The following is a 15,240-nucleotide window of genomic DNA, read 5'->3' on the forward strand; positions in this document are numbered from 1 at the left end:
CCGGGGAGTTACAGGTTCAAATCCCCACTCAGACGCGAAGCTCACAGGATGACCTTAGGTCAGGCAAAGCTACCTCACAGGGTTGTTGCGAGGATAAAGCGGGGCAGCAATCATGTATGTTGCCTTGAGCTCCTTGGAGGAAAGATGGGATATAAATGTAATAAACACACAAAGCAACAAAACTTCCTTTATGAACTCACACTACTGCACACCAGTATTTTTTTCTGGGGTGCATAGTGCAGTTCATTTATTTAGGCTGCAGTCCTATACACACTTTTTTGTGGCAGAAATCCTTAACAGATCTTCTGAGTAAATATGCAAAGGATTGTGCTGTGATTTGAACTCTTTGCAAACTACTGGCAACCTTTGGCTTATTCAGGTTTTGTTCTGTGGCGCGTTGGCATTTTGAGCGGGGACAATCTGAACATGGTGTTACTAAGACAGAAGGATTTGTTTTTAAAAGCACAGAAATAAGCAAGCACATTATGTACTCCTGGTATGTTTTCCTGGTCACTTCTATACACTGAATGTTTGCACTTAGTCTCCAAAAGTATTTTTTTAAGAATAAATAAATAAAATGTTTTATGTATAGTTGGAACAAACAGCAAAGGGGACGTGGGTTGCCCCCGCCCCAACCACTGATCTGTAGTTATATTAAAAGGAGAGTGCAATAGTGAACAGCTTGAAACTTTATTTTCTAATGCCTCTGATTTTCAAATAAATAGATGGATTTTCTGTACTAAATTGGTTTGTTTGCCTACTTTCCTCTTCAAAATCTATGTTAACATCTGCATATTTAGGAAGTCAGAACAGCTATTCATACCGTTTTTGTCACAAGCTGAAATAATTTGGTTATTATTATTATTATTGTTAGAGTTTATATAGTGCCCTATACCCAGAGGTCTCAGGGCGGTTCGCAGAAAAGATTTGAGAAGTGGCAGACAGGTACTAGGGCTTCCAAGCAACATCTTAATCCATGGTTGGGGAGCCAATTTTCCTTCAGATATTTGTTGGGCTACAATTCTCATACAGTGGTGCCCCGCAAGACGAAATTAATTCGTTCCGCAAGTTTTGTCGTCTAGCGAATTTTTCGTCTTGCGAATCACGAAATCCCATAGGAATGCATTGAAAATCAATTAATGCGTTCCTATGGTCAAAAAAAGTCCAAACAAAGCCAAATTTGGTACAACAACAGTTTATTAACTGCTCTTTAAAGTCACACATACTGTAAAGAGCAGTTCAAAAATTGAAGGGAAAATAAATTAACTTTATAAACATGACAGAAAAACATTTAAAAATCAACAAAGTGCACAGTACATTTTCTAAGACTCTGGGGGACCACTCGAAGAAGGCTCCTCTTCCACTCTTTGCTTCTTGGTCAAGAACCTGTCCATAGTCTGCTGCTTCCTCCGCCTTTTCAGCAGCTCCCTGAAAGGCGACATGACCCTCGTATCATAAAAGTTCCCAACGTCATGTGCCACGTGCTTCTCAGGGTGGTGTAGATCTGCAAAAGTCTGCACCTCCTTCCACTTCAGGCAAATGTCCCTCAGTTTTTCGGAGGACAGCCGTTCCTCAGCTGCTTCCTCCTCTTCCAGTGAGGCCTGCTCCTGCGCAGCCTCTGCCTGCAGTTCGACCAGCTCCACGGTGGTCAGCTCGTCGTCGTGCTCCTCCACCAGCTCGCAGACGTCCTCCTCCGTGACCTCCAGGCCCATGGTCCTCCCCAAGGCAACAATGTCCTGCACCACTGTTGACTCTGGTGCATCAGAGTCACTTGGTGCCACACAGTCCGGCCACAGGCTGCGCCAAGCGCAATTCAAATTTCTCTGGCTGATCCCGTTCCAGGCCATGGTGACCATCTTCAAGCAGGTGACGATGTCGAAGTGGTCCTTCCAGAATTCCCGCAGGGTGATGGTGGTGCAGTCAGTCACCTCGAAGCATCGCCTGAAAAGCTCCTTGGTGTAGAGTTTTTTGAAATTGGCGATGACCTGCTGATCCATCGGCTGGAGCAGTGGCGTGGTGTTAGGCGGCAGGAACATGATGTTGATGAAGCTGAACTCCTCCAACAAGTCCACCTCAAGGCCTTTAGGATGGGCAGGAGCATTGTCCATCAGAAGCAAAGCCTTCAGCGGCAGGTCGTTGTCCAGCAGGTACTGCTTGACAGCAGGGCCAAAAGCAAGATTGACCCAGTCCACAAACAGCACATGTGTGACCCAAGCCTTGCTGTTGGATCGCCACATGACACTCAGCCGCTCCTTGTCGATCTTGTGTCTCTTGAAGGCCCGTGGGTTCTCCGAGTGGTACACCAGCAGGGGCTTGATCTTCAGGTCGCCGCTTGCGTTGGCACAGAAGAGCAGGGTCAGACGGTCCTTCATGGGCTTGTGGCCAGGCAACTTGGACTCCTCCTGAGTGATGAAAGTCCTTTTGGGCATCCTCTTCCAAAACAGCCCGGTCTCGTCGCAGTTGAAGACCTGCTGTGGAACGTAGCCCTCCGTCTTCACAACCTCCAGGAACTCCGCTGCAAAGTCTTCAGCCGCAGGAACATCAGAACTGGCAGCCTCTCCATGCCTGACCACGCTGTGGATGCCAGATCTTGTCTTGAACCGTTCAAACCAACCTCTGCTAGCCTTGACGACTTCTGGCTCGGCTGAGGTTCCTGGCTGTTCCCGGATGAGGTCAGCGTGCAAGGCCTTGGCCTTCTCACAAATGACGGCCTCAGACACTGTGTCCCCTGCACGCTGCTTCTCTTCTATCCAGATGAGCAGCAACTTCTCGACCTCCTCCAGAACAGCTGGGCGGTTCTTCACGATCCTGGTGACTCCCTTGGCTGCATCAGTCGCCAGGATCTTCTCCCTCATCTTCAGGATGGTCCCGATGGTTGATGGATTCCTCCCGTACTCCCTGGCGATGTCCGTCACACGCATTCCGCCGCCGTGCTTCCGGATGATCTCCTTCTTCATTTCCAGCGTCACCTTCTCCTTCTTCTTCTCGCCGGCCACCGCAGCAGCAGTCTTCTTGGGTCCCATGGCAGCACAGCTCTTACCTTCGTAAACTAAGAAAAAGAAAAAAAAATCAGTGATGTGCTTCAAATCCAAAAAATTCAAAAGCACCCAGCCACCGACCACACAGAAATTAAAACCCAGAACCAAGGCCTTGAATCCCAAGCACCCCAACCCAAAATCCAAAATCCAAAAACCCCAAAAAAAGTTTTAAAAGTTTAACTTACCGGAACTTCCGGGTTGGCGCCATCGCCGAATGGCGGACTCCCTCCGAGCTCCGGAGGGAGTCTGCTCGGCAGGGGCTGGGTCCTACCGCACCGGCGACGCGGGGACCCTTAAAAACCACGGGCACGGAGACCGTGGACATGGGGACTCGGCTGGTACCGTTAGCGCCCTCCCGACTCGTGAAGGAGCCTTTTTAAAGGCTACGGATCGGGTGCCGGGGAGCGGCGTGGTGCTGAGAGTCCATCGCTTCCCCTGCCGAGCGCAGCCGCATGCCATTCGTTGGAGAGCGCTGGCTTCTTCTATTGGAAATTCGGACATTTAACAACAACCCGTGAGTAATTGGGTAATCGGGCACAAAAGGAGAAAAAAAAGAATTTTTTTTTTCGAATTCGGCACGAGCGGGGGGGATCTAAAAAGGAAGTCAGTCCCCTTCCTGATTGTAAACATGCTAAAACAAGGACTGGGAAACCAAGATCGATTCAGAAGTTTATCGCTGACAAAGATGATCAGTTCCACGATGGGATATTATAAGAATAAGAATTGTGCTGGAGGAGAAAAAGTCGAAGAGGGAAAAGGCAACCCCCCCCCCTGGGAACCGGGGCGATTCGGAGAACCTGGTGGAGAGAGACGGAGAATTTGACAGCTGTCAAAGTAGCTGTCAAATCTTGAGTATATAAAGAGGACTCTGTTACAAGTATTTTGCTGGTTAATTCTCTTACAATTGGACATAAATATGGATACAAAATGTCGGAGGGAAAAAGAAACAACAATTTGACTTTTGGATTAGAGGACACAAAGTTACTGCAACCCCCCTAGAGGGGCTTTGAGACATTACAACTGGCGTAAGTGGAAAACTACTCTGGGATGTGTACAGTCTTATCTCCTGGGAAAGCAGCTAAACTGAAATATTGTTTCGTCTACAGAGGTGACAACATAATAGAATTTTTCTATTGAAGTAAGGTAGGAACTGGACGCAAGTTTTTGTTCCTGAATAACAAACCTCTGTGGAGATACTAGATTTCGGAATAAGAATGGTTTTGCAGCTGAACAAGACAGAAACCTGAGAAAGCAAGAAACAAAAGAGCAAAGGACCAACTACGTCACAGAAAGAACAATGGGAGGAGTAATAAGGACTAAGGAAAATTAAAGGCCTCTATAAGTCTGGATTTCTGAAGTTAAACATCATTAAAACAAGCAAATTTAAAGAAAACCGGCAAGATGGATTGAGAAAATTCTGGCTGTGGACTTGAGACCTCCAGGCCGACAACACATAGACTGATGGACATGGGGAATCCAAACCGGGGAAGGGAGGGGGAATTCTAGAATCCAAAGGCTATGTAACCAAATTTTTGAATTTTCTGCTATCTTTTATCTTCTATCTTTCTATCTTGATTTAATATGTTTTGGGGGGAAAAAAAGGGGGGGAACTCGTGGGAGGAAACGGGGTAGATCTTGGAGGAAAAATCTTTCTTTTTCTATTTTGTTAAAGATGAGGAGTGATGTTAAGATTGTAATTCAAATTGGCTAATAGGTACAACATATTAGGTTTAAATTGGGAATGAGAGCTTGTGGAACTAAATTAGGGAAAGGGGAATACAGTCGGGAGGGGAAGGAGGGAGTCCCAGAAAGAAGGTTAAGAAAATAAGGGTTTAAAGTTGGTCTCTTTATTTCTTTCTTTTCTTTATCTTTTCTATCTTTTCTATTCTGTTATTATTGGAAATTATAATAAATATGATTAAAAAAAAAAAAGTTTAACTTACCAAATGGATGCAAGAGAAGTTCTGGAAAAGCTTCAACAATCAATCACCGAAGTCTTCAGAAACCTCAAATGGCTGCAAAATAAGTTTTGGAAAAGCTTCAAAAATCACCAATGTCTTCAAAAACCTCAACTGCTCCCACAGACACCCACCCACCCACAACACAGAAATTGCAAACCCCTCCCCAACTGCTCCCCCAGCCCCTCCCCAACTGCTGCAAACCCCTCCCCAACTGTTCCCCCAGCCAGCCAGCACTCAGAAATTCAAACTCAGAAAAATTTTTGGAAAAAAACACCCTTGCCCAATGGTCACAGAAAATCATAAAAATTCCAAAAAACGGCCCACAAGCCCACAGATTCCTGCAGAAACCTCCCCAACTGTTCCCCCAGCCAGCCAGCACTCAGAAATTCAAACTCAGAATTTTTTTTTTGAAAAAAACACCCTTGCCCAATGGTCACAGAAAATCATAAAAATTCCAAAAAAAGGCCCACAAGCCCACAGATTATCGCAACCCCCCCACAACACCAAGTCCTTGAATCCCAAACACCCCAACCCAAAATCCAAAACCCCCCAAAAAAGTTTTAAAAGTTTAACTTACCAAATGGATGCAAGAGAAGTTCTGGAAAAGTTTTGGAAAAGCTTCAAAAGTGAGCAAAGTCTGAGAAAAGGCTACCAAACCACGTGCTAACAGTTGCTCCTCGAAGTCAAGTCGCAACTGCAGCTGTTCAAGCTAAGCACCCTTGGTTTTAACGGTTTTTAGACAAAGGAAACATAGTCGCGAGACGTTTTCGTCTTGCGAAGCAAGCCCATAGGGAGATTCGTCTTGCGAGGCAAATCGAAAACGGAAAAACCTTTCGTCTAGCGAGTTTTTTGTCTTGCGAGGCACTTCCCAAAGCGCGTTGTCCAGGAGTTTCATTCTGGTGGTCTGTGGAAGTTAAAGAGAAAGGAGGCTTTTTTCTTCCCCAGGTGAATAAACTTTGGCTTGTGCAGGATAGAGATAGATCCCAAGTTGGGGAAAGAGAGACAAGAAACTTGAAGAGGAGCAGAGGGAAACTCGAAAAGCATACACAGCATATCATGATTCCTAAACAGGCATAGAAATTGTTGAGTGGTCCACCAAGATCCTCCGCAATTTTCAAATGGTCTTGGGGCAGGGAGATGTTTGGGAACCACTGCCATTCTGTAACCAAGAATAATAAGTTTAACAAAAATAAACACAGACCCTCCCCCAACTACATCTTTCCCCTCACCTGTCTTCTGTTGTCTCCCATGGGTTGAACTGTAGATTGTAAGTTCCTTGGGGCAGAGGGCTTGTCCTCTTACACTTTATAAAGTGCAATGTATGCTGGTACTGGCATTATACAAATAGCAATATCGGGAAGAATTGCATATTTTAATTACTTAAGCCACGGCATCCTTAAGAAGCTCTTGCCAGCCTCTCCAGGGATGATCAGTGGGACGTGGGTGGAGCAGGGCTCTGGAGTTGCACGATTCCTCCGGCACTTATGAGTTTATGGGGAACATCTGTGGCATGGGTGCCTTGTCCAGTATATCTGAAGGAGCGTCTCTACCCCCATTGTTCTACCCGGACACTGAGGTCCACCACCAAGGGCCTTCTAGCGGTTCCCTCATCGCGAGAAGCCAAGTTACAGGAAACCAGGCAGAGGGCCTTCTCCGTAATGGCACCTTCCCTGTGGAACACCCTCCCACCAAATGTCAAAGAGAACAACAACTACCAGGCTTTTAGAAGACATCTGAAGGCAGCCCTGTTTCGGGAAGCTTTTAATGTTTGATGTATTATAGTATTTTAATATTCTTTTGGAAGCCGCCCAGAGTGGCTGGGGAAGCCCAGCCAGATGGGCGGGGTATAAATAAATAAATTATTATTGTTATTATTATTGTGTGTCTGTGGGGAGGAAGGCAGGAAGGCCAAAAGTAGGGGGAGCCAGAGCCAATGGTAGGTGGAGCCACCGAATTCTTCTTTGGTCCCCATCCCTCCCTGCTGAATTCTGCAAAGGCAACCCTAAGAAGGTGTCAGAAGCTGACAGCCATGCCAGCCCTAGGACAGGTTTTCAGTAAGGAGGTTGGGGCTGCCAGAGGACAGATTGAACATGGCATGGCAGTGCCCTGTTTGCCCTATTGGGCCAGCTTCCCCTCCATGGAGGCTGCCTGAATGAGTGAGAACCTGGAAACTCAGCGTTCTCACTTTGTGCCCCGAAGAAGTTTGCTGCAAATACACCAAGGAGACAGTGAAAGAGGTGTGACGTGAAACTGGGCCAAAGGCACAGCCCCACTGTACATGTGTCCCCACTTCCTATGTTTCCATAGTCAAAATTAAAAAAAATTCCTTCCTGTAGCACCTTAAAGACCAACTAAGTTAGTTCTTGGTATAAGCTTTCGTGTGCATGCACACTTCTTCAGATACACTGAAATAGAAGTTGCCAGATCCTTCTATATAGTGAGAAGGTGGGGAGGGGTATTACTCAGAAGGGTGGTGGGAATGGGAGATTGGCAGATAGCTGAGATGAGCCTGTTGACGACTCTAAACGACTGTAATAGGTCTTACAGGAAAAGGCAAGGCGTGAGAAGGTGAGAAATGGCTTAGTCATGACATTATGTTTCCATAAATGTTCCTGAAGAGGGCTGGTACCTTGCTCCAATTTAGCCATCAATTCATCATTTTTAAAAAATAAAATTGTAAGGCATTTATAAACGATGACAACCTAGTCTTTTGATTCGACTTTTCCTTGTATGGAAGTCACACTTATTGGGTCAATCATGAAGGAAAGGGTTCCTGCAATTTCTCCTCATAGGGGGAAAGTTGCTTCTTAGAGGAATTCCCAGCTTTGGTCATCTCTATTATCTCCGTACCCCACAAACTCTCCATCGGCATGCTTCAGTTCCGGTCTGATTGACAGGATTGGAAGACCCCGCAGGCCAAATCTGGCTCGTAGCAGCTGGTCTATTAATTTCCATACCCGACATTTGATACGTTACAGACTTGCCGCCAAAAATCAGTCCAGCGAAACCAAATTTAATATGTCCATTTCAGACACCCTCCCCATGTCCGTGCATCCCCTCTCAACAACAATAGACTTGGTTTCTTCCCCTCCATCCCACCCCAATCTAGCCTCCCATTTCCCACTCAACAGCCTCACCGTTTTCAGCATACTATTCCATAGAACCAGCTAGTGTTCATTAACCTTCCATGACATCACAGCAGCTCAGCAAATAGCCAAAGGTGCTCAGAATTTATTTTCATGGTAAAGGCTAAATGGCATGTTTATGGAGGTGGTATGTTTTTAATGCTTCCCTGTGTAAAATAAATCTACATTTTAAAAACTAGCATACCTGTGACAGTCTCCCTGGCAGTCTAACTTTTGATGCTGGCAGGGGACTTTTAATGGGAGTCAGCATCTTAATAATTGGTCCACCATCTGCTTTCTCAACTGGTGCACTCTAGAAAGGGCAATTTTCAAGCTGCATTCTTGTAATGCTGCTGCTGCTGGAAAGACTTGGTGAAAAAGCTTCATCCTATTGTTAAGATTCAGATCACCAATGCAGAACAGTTTATTTTTAAAAATCCAACTATTATACCAGCCATTACGTTCCTTTACAAGCTAGCCTACCATCATGTCCTCCTCCTCGCATCCTTCTAATTAACAGTGTGATAAAATTGGCCCCTCAGAGTGCTTATTTCCTGCTAGGTCTTGTTCTCATAAGCAGCAGGTGAAAGCAGTCTGTGTACTGTACTACTTCAGCAAAAATAAATCCCTTACGTAGAAAACGTGTCAGGCTAGCACCTGCCTTCTCCCTCACATTCTAATCTTGAAAACTTATCCCTTCCGTGTGGAGCAAAATTCTATTCTATCCCCACAATCGAGTAGGAAGGTTACTGTTTCATTATGCTGTCTCATGACATCTGTGGCTTACAGAGTTACCAAACTGAAATACCCAAATGGACAAACATCTTGGGAGCTGTGCAAGAGAAACTCCCTCCCTTTACAGTGGTACAAGCAACGCCAAGTTTTGCCAAGCAATGCCCAAGATTACAGGGGTTTGGGCCCTCTTCCATGGTCTGTGTTCCTTTGGGGAAATGAAGGTGCGGCAGAAAAGTTAGTGACTTTTAAGATATGTGGTTTATGCACATATATGCAAACTGAGTGTAGGTGGGGGGAGTGCAGAAGTTACTGGCAGACAGAGGCACCCCTGCCCTCCCTCTCTACCTGCCAAGATGGTTCTGACCTTTGTTGTGCTTTCTTGTTCTCAGCATACCCTTCTGGCAAGCAACTCCTCCCCTGCTATCCCAAGCCTTGTTTTTTAGAGCCACATTTTTCCTGCAGCACAGTCTGCCAGGGTCCAAGGATTTCTCTGTGATGTTGGTCATCAACACATTCTGTCATACTAATGTCTCTATCCCAGGTGAGGCCCTGGCTTGTAAAGGAAGCTTAGCCTGTATTCTGCAATGGCCTGGAACCTTCTCTTCAATATTCCAAATATTAACTAGATCCTGACATTCATTCATTTATTAGGGGTTTTTGGGGGGAGGGGGATCCTCCCCACAAATTTATAACAATACAGACTACAGTGGGATTCATGATTAGACTGAGGAGGAAAATTGTGCAACTGGCTCTACCAGTGTTTCCCAAATTTGAGTCTCCAGCTGGACTAAAACTCCCATCATCCCTAGCTAGGAAGACCAGTGGTCAGGAATGATGGGAATTGTAGTCCAAAAGCAGCTGGAAACCCAAGTTTAGGAATCACTGCTCTACCCCATATCCAGCCCTGGATTCAGGGAGGTGCGAGCTGTGCCCCCCCCCCCCCCGGGGCACAGCCAAGAGGGCACAAAATTGAGAAGATCCATACTTGAAAATATGGGGGCACCAAATTTTGGGCTCACACATTACAAAAAATGACCAAAGCCTGCCCCCTGCCCTACTGTCAGATGGTTGACTCAGTCCTTCCCCTAACAGGTAGACATTTGGAACCTTCCAGTTGAGCAGCTGATGATGCCTAGTGGTTCCTTGCAGAAGGGCCTTAGTTCAGTGCATTGTAAAGTGCAAAAGATCCTGGGTTCAGTTCCTAACATCTTCAAGTTGGACTGGGAGGAAAACCTTGCCTGAAACCCTGCAGAGCCTTTGGCAGTCAGTGTAGACTTAGGGGTAGCCAACATTAGGGCATCAAGATCTTGTTGGACACTCAACCTCCATCACTCTTGACCAGCAGTCTAGTGACACCTGGAGGGGAGGAACCCCATTGGCTGCCCCATGTAGATGATACTCAACTAGATGGAACAATGGTTTGACTCAACCTAAGACAGCATCCTGCACTCCTAATTCCCAGGCACCTCTGTCACGTGGAGTCCCATCTGTGATGCATACCTGTCCATGCTCAATGTGCAGACATTGGGCGAAGGAAGGATTGACTGACCACACAATATGAAGGGTTTGGAGTCAGCAGCATTGCTGTGTGAATCAGAGCAGGGTATACTGGGCTAGATTTTCTCACCTGCTTTTAAGGCAGCTTGCTACGTCCCTTACCTTCTGCACACAAAGTTGTCCTGTCATTGATTCCTCGTAGACGTTAGATGCCCTTTCCTTTGATTTTATTTCCCTCTCCAATCAGCCCACGCTAACAAGAGGCACGGCTCGCTCTTTCAGGGGATAAAGCTCCTGCTGTATTTGGTTAATGTTCTGCGACCTTTTAATCTTTTACAGACTTCTTGATGCAGCTCAATGCTAGAATTGATTTTACTCTTCTTTTTCGGGAAGGAGTTCCTGAAGCGGATATCTAGGGCCCGTAAATTCAGGCTGGCATTGTAAAAACCAACGTTACAAATTGGGAGGCACTGACCTTTTGCAAAAGCGACAAAAGAATGAGAGAAGGACAACAAGAACAAGATATACAAAAAGCAACCTGCACCTAATTGCCGCGTTACACTCAGAACTCAGCATCACTGCCAAATTGAGCCTGCAAGCCAGAACAAGCCCAATTATTAATGAACCAAAGAGCCTGTACCTTAGAGAGAGCCTTCTCTCTTCCACATTTGAGATATAAGTGCACACACCTCCAATCATTTTACATAATTAAAAATTCCCAGTTTACAGATGGTAATCATGCGGTCTTCAGAGGCCTTTAGTGTGGCCAACGGGGGTGTCCTACCTCCAATTCCCGCCCCCCAACTGTTAGGTGAGCTGGGAGGGAGTGTGGTTGAGATCTTGGCTATGTCCTGGAAGACCTGCTCCCTGCCTTGCTGGCCTTCCCCACCTGATCTGAGAGGACTGACTCCAGCTACAAAAGCTGAGGCTGCTGAACACACTCTTGGGCTGGGGGCAATGTTTAAGGGAGGGGGTTGTTGCCGTTATTGACATTCATTATTTTTTTTGTATTTTTATTTTAGATCTTATTATGATTTATATGGTAATGGTTCAATTTCGTTGTCTACTTTTGATGTTGTATTTATTGTTTATGACTACTTTTACTATGTTTGTAATTATGTGATTCGCCCCCCCTTCATGTTGTAAGTTGCCTTGAGCATGGATTTAACTATGGAAAGGTGGCATACAAATAAATTTATGTATGTATTGTGATGATGGGGTGAAGAGTCATGTCTGTAAAAATGAACACCCCACTCCCCATAAGTGTATGTGGAGAGAGAGAAAGAAAGAGAAAAAGAGAATAGCCTAGGCCCCAACCACCCCTGGTTCTAGTCACGCCTACTCAGTGCTTGCTTGCTTGCTTGACTGATTGATGTTTGATTGATTGACATGAAGTTGCTACAATAAGTGCCACACTTTTAACATGGGGGGGAGGTGGGGGTCTGCATACTCTTGAGTACTCCCAGAAAAAGCACAGCCTAGTGATAAGCCCCCATTGGGGAAATAATGAGGCCACACTTAGTAGTAGTAGTAGTATTAATTAAATTTGCATACCACCCTTCATCCATAGATCTCAGGGTAGCTCACAAGATAAAAACAAAATACATAACAAAAACAACAAGAAAGAGCCAAAGCAATAACCCCCTCCCTCCCTCCCACAACACATTTAAAAGAGTATAGGATGTTAATCAGCCAAAGGACTGGTTGAAGAAGAACACTTTTGCTTGGCGCCTAAGGTATTATTAGATTCTGTAAGAAGCACAGAAGTTTTCCATCCCTATAGTTTTCTAACACGATCCCTGCTGTAATAGTGAATTTACCTGTTCTGAACTAAATTGTTTTTCAGGTTGAGAAACGTGCCCTGTGTTCTGGCAAGGCCTACCACATCAAACCTTCCCAACACCTTGAAGGCAAAAAACAGTGGTATCTTGGTTCTCGAACAGCTTAGTTGTTGAACAAATCGGCTCCCAAACGCCAAAAACACGGAAGTAAGTGTTCCGGTTTTTGAACGGTTTTTGAAAGCCCGCGGCTTCCGCTTGAGTGCTAGACGCTCCTACAGCCAATCGGAAGGCGCACCTTGGTTTTCGAACGGTTTCAGGAGTCAAACAGCCTCCCAGAACGGATTAAGTTTGAGAACCAAGGTACCACTGTATAGTGGGAAATTAAAATGGCAGTTCAGAGTCAGCAACCAGGTGCTGCTGATGTCACCCACTCTCACTTGGTTAAAGCACTGGGATGGAGGAAGAAGAAGAAGAAGAGTTTGGATTTGATATCCCGCCTTTCACTCCCTTTAAGGAGTCTCAAAGCGGCTAACATTCTCCTTTCCCTTCCACCCCCACAACAAACACTCTGTGAGGTGAGTGGGGCTGAGAGACTTCAAAGAAGTGTGACTGGCCCAAGGTCATCCAGCAGCTGCATGTGGAGGAGCGGAGACGCGAACCCGGTTCCCCAGATTATGAGACTACCGCTCTTAACCACTACACCACACTGGCACACAGAGGTATTCTCTGTCCAGGGCCTCTTCAAACCCGCTTCCTTCTGCAATGAGGCAGGAGGAATAGAGGAGCACCCTTAAAGAATCCTTATCTTCCTATCACGTCTTTTATCATGGGTCTATAAATCCTCCATGTTGGCCTTTATCTGAACTTCCTGCACATCATGATAAACCACCTCCTTTGATGGTAGCCTGCAAAGCACTTGCACGGGTTAGTCTTGGGGTTTGTGTGAGTTCCCCCACTCTTTCCACCTTGCTGCTATATTTTACTTTAAAAATACACTGAAGAATTCAAAATTTGCCTGACCTAAGCAGACGCACGGCCTCACATGTTCTGACCAACTCCCACGGCGTACAGCAGAACAGCTGCTCCCCTTCCTTCGGTCTCCTCACAGGACATAATTCTTCTTCCAGCCATGGAGAGCAGAACGATGCCCCTGGAATGAACCACAGATACTTTACAGCTTTAGCGATTAGTACCCGAGCAGCGCTGAAGAAGCGGGTGTAATTTCGGAAACGGACGAAGAATGGCTTTGGTAGTCCCACCTGGTACAGCTCAAAGTGCTAGATGAATGCAAAAAATAAAATAAAAATAAAAGTCTTCCAGCATTTTATCTGCAAACAGAACAGTTGGTACATCTGTGGCTCAGATGTAGGGAACACAGAGACTCCTTTCTGGTGCAGCATTGATTAGAGCACATTTGCATCGGGACTTTGGAGTCTTCCAATGTTCCCGTATTGGAAGAACATCCATCAGCCCCGTCCAACATGGTTAATGGATGGTGGGAGTTGTGCTCCCACAGCATGTGGAGGGCATCAGCTTGTGGGCAGGCTGCAGGATTCTTGTGAGACAGCAGGAGCTTCCTTTGAGGTCTGTGAGCCTGGTTACTTTTTCCCATCTCCCCTCATTAAGTGTGAGTTACACTTGACCCACCAGGGCAAGCAGAAGCCTCCAGCCATAATTTGAGACCTACCTGTCCCTTCGGCACACCTCCATTTTTTGCAGCCCCAACCAGTAGCAACAGGAGGTTGACCTCATGGTGGGCTGAATTCTACTTGGTAGGTTGATGTGCAGGCCTTTCCCCGTATAAACCATCCTGTACATCATCTGAGGCCCTTATTTGTGTGCTACCTCCATGTGAGGTTCAGAGGGTGGCAACACGAGAATGGGTCATCTCGATAGTGGCTCCCCAATTGTGGAATGCTCTCTCCTGGCGCCTTCATTATATATATATTTAGGTGCCAAGCGAAAACACTCCTCTTCAATCAGGCCTTTGGCTGATTAATATTCTATGGCCTTTTAAATGTGTCTGTGGGAAGGGCGGATATTGTTTGGCTGTTTTGTTTTCAATTATTTACTTGTTTTGTGCTGTATTTTATTCTATGAACTGTCCTGAGATCTTAAGATGAAGGGTGGTATATAAATTGAATAAATAAATAAATACTAGTAATACTACATACACCCTTTCCTGGAACATGTCCCTTCTTTTTTATTTGCAGAACATACATTCTTAAATAACCAGCATTCTGCTCAGATAGGAAAGGAGATGTAATGAAACCAACACTGTTTAGCAACATGGAAACAGTGGTTATTCATAGCCTTTACCCAATCCTCGTTCTTAGGACTGCGGGAAACTGCCCTATACCGAGTGAGACCACTTGTTCATCTAGCTCACCATTGTCTACACCAAGGGTGAGGAACTGCAGGTCTCCAGATCTGGGTGGAATCTTCTACACACATATTAAAAATGCTGTGAAAATGCTTTTAAAAACAAAGTTTTGAAAACTACATTGAATTTGACATAGCTCACTGTTGCTATCTAGTGTCACATTTGTATATTGCACTTTACAACACATTTGCAGCTGTATAGCTGAGTCCCTGGTTTAGTTTCAAAGCCCCCTAGTCCCAGCCAGCATGGCCAGTGGTCATGGATGATGAAAGTTGTAGGTAAAACAAGTGGAGGGGCACAGATCTCCCAGCCCTTATCTCAGGCATGGGGAACATTTCACCCTCCAGATACTGCTAGACTACAACTCCCACCATCCCTGACCATTGGCCATGCCGGCTGGAGCTGATGGAAGTGATGCAGCATCCTCTGGTCCAAAGGTTCCCCACCTCTGCCTTGCTATACTGGCTGGCAGTGGCTCAGGTGTCAGGCAGGAGTCTTCCTCAGCCCTACTGGAAGATGCTGGGGAGTAAAACAAAGACCCTTTGTGGGCAAGGTATGTGATCTGCCATTAAGCTATAATGGCCCTTCCCCAAGTGATTATACTTGTTCTTCTGTCTGTCTATATAGAAAGCTGGCTCTTTTATAACCTCTCCTTTATCCAAACAAGATTACTGCAATAACGTATATGAAGTGCTCTGAACACTGTAAACATCATATAAA

The sequence above is a fragment of the Podarcis bocagei genome, assembly GCF_964188305.1.
Source record: "Podarcis bocagei genome assembly, chromosome: 1".
Lineage (NCBI taxonomy): Eukaryota > Metazoa > Chordata > Lepidosauria > Squamata > Lacertidae > Podarcis > Podarcis bocagei.